The following is a 7,826-nucleotide window of genomic DNA, read 5'->3' on the forward strand; positions in this document are numbered from 1 at the left end:
CATACCTTTTTTCTATTGTACACCATGATGATTTCTTGTCCCAGATTCCTGTTCTAGAGGCTATGGGATTTGCCAAGTTCTTGCCTGATCAATTCTAAACCAAACAAAACCAAACCCATTTCCTTTGAGTTGATTCTGACTCATTGCAACCATATGGGATACAGTAGAACTGTCCCATTGGCTTTCCAAGGGTGTAATTTTTACGGAAGCAGACTGCCACATCTTTCTCCCTCAGAGCAGCTGGTGCGTTTGAATAGACAAACTTTGAATTAGCAGCTGAGCACTTAACCATTGCACCATGAGACCTCCTTGATCCAATTCTGCCTCCCCACAATCACTGGTCCAGGGGTGGGTATATGGGATCACCTACATAAGTCGTGATGCCATGACTGAGTCCTTTCCAAGCCCCCTTTGGCCCATTTAATTCATCCAGCCTCAACTCCTAAATAGGCAGGGTCAATGACAAGCTCTGAAGCAATTTTTAAATATAGGAAAAAAAAAAGAATGCCAGGTCAGTCCATTCCTAGTTGACTAAAGGCTGTTGAACTTTCTGGGAAGCCATGTTGTTCTGTAAAATGTAAAGCCAACAAGTTGAACGAATCAAGATCCTCTTCTAATCTTTAGTCCAGGGTTGTCCTAAAGCCCAATAGCATCTTTGCCCTTCTTGGGGCTGGATGAAAATGTGCCTGGGGCTCTGTGAGCCAAAGCCCCTGTTACAGATTGTATTTTATCACTCAAAAATGTGTATCAACTTGGCTAGGCCATGATTCCCAGTAATGTGTGATTGTCAACCATTTTGTGATCTGATGTGATTTTCCTATGTCTTGTAAATCCCACCTCTGTGATGTTAATGAGGTGGGATTAGCAGCAGTTATGTTAATGATGCAGAACTCAATATATAAAATTAGATTGTGTCTTAAGTCAATCTCTTTTGAGATATAAAAGAGAGAAGCGAGCAGAGACACATGGGGGACCTTGTATCATCAAGAAAGTAGTGCCAGGAGAAGAGTGCATCCTTTGGACCCAGTGTTCCTGCACTGAGAAGCTCCTAGTCCAGGGGAAGATTGATGACAAGGACCTTCCTCCAGAGCCAACAGAGATAGAAAGACTTCCCCTGGAGCTGATGCCCTGAATTTGGGCTTCATGCCTACTAGACTGTGCGAGGAAACCCCGGTGGCATAGTAATTAAGAGTTTGGCTGCTAACCAAAAGGTCGGCAGTTTGAATCCACCAGGTGCTCCTTGGAAACCCTGCTGGGTGGTTCTACTCTGTCCTATAGGGTCTCTCTGAGTCAGAATCAACTCAACAGCAATGGGTAAATGGGTAGAGTGTGAGAGAATAAACTTTCGTTTGTTGAAGCCATCTACTTGTGGTATTTATTGCAGAACTAGGTAACTAAGACACCATTTATGTAAATAGTTTGAGTTGTATATCTCAGTGAATTTCTGTCCAGAATTCCTGTTCTGGGAAATACCATGGGATCTGCCCAGCTCTTTCCTGGTCCAAACCCACCTTGCCACAGTGAGTTGTTTGAGTCAGACATGTATCACTTACAACCAAAACCTAACACAATAATGATATTGAATCTCAGAAGCCCCCACTGCCTGGCAGAGAGATTGTGAACCATTTTTATTGTTTCATAAGAACCCAAAGTTTTTAGCTGACTTCTGTGATATTATTACTACTTCTTGTATATTCACACAATTGAAGGCTGACATCATCACCACTTCTGTGTGGTTGAATACGTTGCAATTCAGAGCCAATGGAGGTAATAATTCTAAGTATTGTTTAGGAACTCGATCACACAGTTAGTACATAATTGTTTAATTCAATGGGGAGCTATCTAGCCTATGGATTATATATCACAGGAGTCTTGGCTATGTTTATTGAGGGCATTTATACTTCCAATGGGTATTTTCCCCTCCCATCCTCTAATTTGGGCCACCCACCTATGGTTCTCTAGTGCATTTGTTGAGAAGATTCTAGAAGGGTGCATAAACCATGTAGGCGTTGTGCTCATAACCAACCAAGGGTTAATGCATTCCAGAGAATCAAATGGCGAGGGCTCTCAGTTATGATGAAAAAGGCAGCCTAGTATTTTATCACACGTCTGCATTGAATTCCTGACAAGTGTCTAAATTAAGTCTTTGACTTACTCCTTGTAAATTAAAATATTTTAAAAGGCAACACCTCATCATGCCAAATACATTATTCTTGGCAACCAAATGTTTTGTGCTTTCAAAGTAGAAGAACTCGAACTCGATGTCACTGTGGATGGGTCCCAAGATGCTGGCTGTTCTGGAACAATCTTGACCATCTCACCATCTCATGTAATTTGAGCTCATGATGTTAAAATGCATTGTCATTTCTTCATTAAGCATATGAAAAATATTAAGAAATGTGCTTTGGAATTGAACATTATCGTTTCTCTCTGGGAATTCATTGAGATGAGTCTGCAGTTTTGGCCCTGGGAATAATATATTAAAAGTACTGCTTTGGCTGTTGGCCTTTCAGAAGTCAGAGTACAAACATGAAAATATAGAGGATCCAATTGTTCCTCAGGAAAAACCTATATTTTAAATCAGATTATCCAGAGCCAAAAAAAATCATTTTAATAGTTAGAAATGAAAGATTCTTGGTAGTTCATGTAGGGGTCTTGAGGCTTGCAGCCTGAAGTTGTTATTTGAGGGGAAGCATGGGCTCACTAAGACTTTATCTCATCTTGAGAAATAAGGGAAATCAAGGTGGGCCTAGTGGTCCTTTGGTCTGGAAATGGGAATGTGTGTTGAGGCGGAGGGGGAGGAGTATGTTCTTGGAGTGTAACAACACCACAGTATCTGCTCAAAATGTGTGGTCACATTTGGAGATTAGAAAGATTAACTTCTTATGTCTTACACACACACACACACACACACACACACACACACATATATATATATAATCCTTGAAGAGATGATGCAATTTATTTTAGAATTTTTATGAGAAACAATGCAGTCTGGAAAGGAAGACCCCTCCCATACAACCCCCCCCAGCCCCGCCCTCAGGACTTGGTCAGAAGACTTTGAGAACAGTATTCACGCCTTGCCTCCACCTGCCACAGAACATTCCTCCACAGGCAGTGGCTTCGGGTGGTGGTGGGGGTCTTGTGACATTGGCATTGTAGATGAGTTTGAGACTTGATCCCCCTCACTTGGGAAGGAGAAGTGGGAGGCTGAGGCAGGAACTCTAAGGAAGTGTTTAGGAAGGAAGATACAGAAGAGAGGGAAGATTAGAAAGGGGGTCGAGGAGGTGCTCCATGCGCAGTACTCTGAAAAGACTCGGAGCCTCCCCTGGAAACACCTCACAGAGGGCTGAGCAGGAGGCCTCATCCCATCAGGGGAAGGAGCCCAGAACCTGGCCCTCCTGGACCCCACGTATCCAGTGTGGACTTGCTGTCCAACAGTCATGTAATAGTATACTTGGAAAAGTTGGAGAGGGAGTTTCTCCTTCCTCCCCTGGGCAGAGGCTGACCCTCCAATCGTCCAGCTGGAAATACGCCAGGATCCATACCCTGAATCTGATCCTGCTTCCCACAGGGAAGCAGGAATGCAGCCTCTGAGGGTGGGATACGGGAAACTGTAGGGCAGCTGTCATTGTAGCTGCTGCCAAGTTGGCCCTGACTTATGATGACCCCAAGCACAACAGAACAAAACACTGCCTAGTCATGGGCCATCCCCATCATCTGTTGTGGATCTGATATTTGTGATCCATAGAGTTTTCACTGGCTGATTTTTGGAAGTAGATGACCAGGCCTTTCTTCCTAGTCTGTCTCAGTCTGAAAGCTCCACTGAAACCCGTCCAGCCTCATAAACACGCAAGTCTTCACTGACAGATTACTGGTGGCTGTGCATGAAGTGCACTGGCTGGGAATCGAACCCAGGTCACGCACATGGCAGGCGAGAATTCTACCACTGAACCACCAATGTCCCCTTGCAGGGCAGCTAGACCCTTACTGATCAGCACTTCAGTAGCAACTAGAAACCTCAGAGGAAAATGAAAACAATGAAATATTAAGAGGGGAAAGCAAATCCCAACAAAGAGCAAACCAAAACAAACCAAACAGATACACAAAAATAGGTTGATTTATTCTCCAAACAGCTTCCAAACATGTCTAATTTGTCATACTGTGGTGACCTGGGTGTTGCTGTGATGCTGGAAGCTATGCCACCAGTATTTCAAATACCAGCGGGGTCACCCGTGGTTGACAAGTTTCAGTGGAGCGTTCAGAGTAAGACAAAGTAGAAAGAAGGACCTGGTGTTCTACTTCTAAAAAAAATTGGCCAGGGAAAATCTTATGAATAGCAGTGGAACATTGCTGCAGGACCACACAACATTGTGTTCTGTTGTACGTAGGGTCGCTATGAGTCAGAACCAACTTGACAACACCTACCAACAACCACCACCACCTTCTGCTTGGACAGCCTCACAGGCTATGGGATTAGAGGGCAAACTCAGCATCAGAGTTCTGTCCCTGCTGCATGATAATAGGTTTGTGGCATTAGCCAAAATGTTCATTTCCCTGAGCCAATTGCATTCCCAGTTGTTTGGGAACAATGATGGTGCCTCATGCAGATACTAAAAGTGCTGCATAAGCTACAAACTTAATTATGATGAAGATACTGTACAACGGAATCTGAAGTCATTAAACTTACAAATGTCTACTGAATATTTACCGTATGCTAGGTATTTTGCTAAACTTTTAACCTTCATAAAAACTTTAATCCTCACAAAAATTTCATGGAATAAGTTCTATCATATTCTCTGATTTATAGAGGAGCAGATTTAGACACAGAGAGGTTAACTGACTTAGCCAAAGTCACACAGTATATGAAAGAGCTAAGATCTTCGAATCATCAACAAAAAAGGAATTGTACCCCTTTGTTAAGATTACAAATTCTAGAAATATTCTCTGAAAGAACAGAAACAGCTCAATCTTTCTGTTAACTAATTTTTATAAGTCAGTTAGTAACCTGCTCCTTTCCCCACACATTCTGGTTAAGCAACATTTTCCCAGGGATTTACGCAGCTTGGGTTCATGCTTAGGCACATGGACTTGGAGGTAGGTGGCCTGGTATCAACCTCAGACTCTATCCCAGTGGCTCTGGGCAAGCTACCTCACCACTCTATGCTTCAGCTCCACCATGTCTAAAACAGAGACAATAATCATACCCACCACGTGGGTTTATGGGGAATTAAATGAGTTAACAATTGGTAAGTACTTGGATCAGTGTCTGCCGGCACACAGCACTCGATAAAGGTTAGCTGTGACTATATGCCAACCATTGAACACAGCCCAAACCGAGCATTTACCATCCTGAAAATAGCAAGCAAATCTTTTTTAAAGGAATAATAAACACAACACTGTTTTGGAATGGGCGAGAAGATCAAGGGGACAGGAAACCCCTTAGAGTTCCACGTATATCTTGGTATTTAGTATGTGATCACGGTGGCAACCCACGCAAATGTGGAAAGGGCAGGTCATTCAATAAAGAGTGCTGAACAGAAGTCTGGAACAAAAAATCCATCTGCATGCCTGCTTCACACCATTCAGAAACACAACCGCCAGATGGTTTGAAGATCTAAATAGAACAGCACAAAATGAAAAAATGTTGTTCATTATTGATAATCTTGGAGTGAAGATACTTTTTTTTTTCTTTTTTGTAGAAAGAAATAAAACTCAGAAGTCATCAAAGAGAGAATTAAAATAAAGGCTATAAAATCCAAGTGGCAGACTAAACTATTTGCCATATAACTATAAATATGAAGAGATCTTGCAAACCAAGAAGAAATATACCAAACTCCAGTAGGAAAACAGGCTAAAGCCTGAACCAGCAAGTCACAGAAATGAGAGGGATCCAGCCCGTCGCATGTAGAAAGATACTTCTTCTCTGATATTCAGGGAGACGTGGGGAGGTCAGAGGGTATGTCATTGGCCACTTGGTAAATCCCCCAAATCAGAAAGGTTGAAAATTGCCAGAAAGAGAAAGGAATGATGGAACTCACATGTATCGTTGACAAGAGAGAACATCTTTGCCACCTTTGGTGGGTCATTTGTTATTAACTCTCAAAAAGTGAAGTGCACACATGCTTTTGCTAGAAATTGCACTTCAAGAAAAGCACCTCTCAGAAATGCTTACATGTATAAGTATGTATATGTGTATGTATGCCCCATGTGCATCTTCCAAATCTATCTTGGAAGAAGTACAGCCAGAATGCTCCTTAGAAGCGAGGATGGTGACACTTCATCTCACATACTTTGGACATGTTATCAGGAGGGGTCAGTCCCTGGAGAAGGACATCATGCTTGGTAAAGTAGAGAGAGGGTCAGTGAAAGAGAGGAAGACCCTTAGTGAGATGGACTGACACAGTGGCTGCAACAATGGGCTCAAGCATAACAATGATTGTGAGGATGGCGCAGGACTGGGCACTGTTTCGTTCTGTTGTGCATGGGGTTGCTACGAGTTGGAACCAACTGGACGGCATCTAACAACAACATACATAGCTGTAATCATGGGCTCAAATATACCAATGATCGTGAAGATGGCACAGAAATAGGCAACATTATGTTCTGTTGTACACGAGGTCGCCACGAGTCAGAGTTGACTCAATGGCAACTAACAACCAAAACAACATATACATATACACAAACTTGTGTGTGTATATATATGTAAGTCATACATGCGAGTTTCACCATTCCTTTATCTTTCTGACAATTTTCAACCCCTCTGATTTTGGGGACATCTCCTTGGTCCTCCCTGAATATCAGAAAAGGAGCATCTTATATTCATATACATATATAAACTTATATGTTTGAGCATTTCAGAGGAGTATAAGTATGTGTGTATACGTGTGCATATGTGTGTATGTAGGTATATATACAAAACATTACAGCAGTATATGTAATAATGAATAAAGGGAAGTAAGTACCCCACTAAAAAACAGACCAGTTGCCATCAAGTTGATTCTGACTCATGGCGACCCCATGTATGTCAGAGTAGCACTGTTCTCCGTAGGATTTTCAGTGGTTGATTTTTCAGAAGGAGCTCTCCAGGCCTTTCTTCCAAGATGTCTCTGGGTGGACTTAGACCTCCATCCTTTCGGTTAGCAGCCAAGTGCATAACCCTTGAAAAGGGAAAGGTTAAGTAATAGGCTTTGTCTGTCTGCCCTCTGGAACACCAGAAGGAGGGAAATGCAAGGAGCCTGAGCCTTGGGGAATGATGGGGAGCACAGGCATTAGGCTTTTTGGGAAACTGTTTCCAGGTCTATTAATATTCTTGGGTCCCGTGAATCTTCAGATTAAGGAATTCAGGTGATCGCTTTCCGTGTCAGTTGCAGCCAAGTAAAGAAAAACACTGATGCAAAACGCAGCCACTGTTACTGCTGTTTTTCTTGTGTTGACTCATCACTTCCCCTGACAACTGGATTATGAGCTTTATAAAACCAAAAACAAACCAAACCCGTTGCCATCAAGTCGATTCCGACTCATAGTGACTCTACAGGACAGAGTAAAATGGCCCCACAGTGTTTCCGAGGCTGAAATCTTTACAGGAGCCAATCCCCAGGTCTTTTCTCCTGCAGAGCAGCTGATGGGTTCGAACCACCAACCTTTAGGCTAGCTGCCAAGCTCTTAACCACTTCACCACCAGAGCTCATAGATGCAGGTTTCATGGGGGTGGAAATAAACAACGCCCTCCTTCTTTTCTATCTCTTCCAGCACCTGTACTATCGTCAAGCACAGAGCAGATATTCAGACGCATTTCTGATTGCCTCCTTTATCTTCAGTGACTT

At 42.8% G+C, this 7,826-nt stretch overlaps 1 non-coding gene across 1 annotated transcript; it reads right to left on the reverse strand.

Annotated features, from left to right (window-relative positions):
• Positions 1-3,893: 3,893 nt before the first annotated feature.
• On the reverse strand, positions 3,894-3,964 carry TRNAG-GCC (transfer RNA glycine (anticodon GCC)). Its single transcript has one exon. It is a non-coding gene; the product is annotated as a tRNA-Gly (tRNA).
• Between the last annotated feature and the right edge of the window lie 3,862 nt (positions 3,965-7,826).

The sequence above is a fragment of the Trichechus manatus genome, unplaced genomic scaffold, assembly GCF_000243295.1.
Source record: "Trichechus manatus latirostris isolate Lorelei unplaced genomic scaffold, TriManLat1.0 scaffold00072, whole genome shotgun sequence".
Lineage (NCBI taxonomy): Eukaryota > Metazoa > Chordata > Mammalia > Sirenia > Trichechidae > Trichechus > Trichechus manatus.